The following is a 223-nucleotide window of genomic DNA, read 5'->3' on the forward strand; positions in this document are numbered from 1 at the left end:
GGAGATCACGAGGGAGCAGACCTTTAGCACAACTATGCTCGGTCATGCCATGTACTCACACAATCATCACTGAACAGCTCCCCATATATATCTGACCAAAAGGGCAGCGGGGTGTGTGTCCCCTCGTATATACTAACAGCCATCATCTACAGGGGAGGAAACACAGAAATACACATGGGAAAAGAGAAAGGTAAATATCAATAAACAATAAGAGAGGGAAACC

Source organism: Trypanosoma theileri (genome assembly GCF_002087225.1).
Source record: "Trypanosoma theileri isolate Edinburgh chromosome Unknown TM35_Tth_26_V1, whole genome shotgun sequence".
NCBI lineage: Eukaryota > Euglenozoa > Kinetoplastea > Trypanosomatida > Trypanosomatidae > Trypanosoma > Trypanosoma theileri.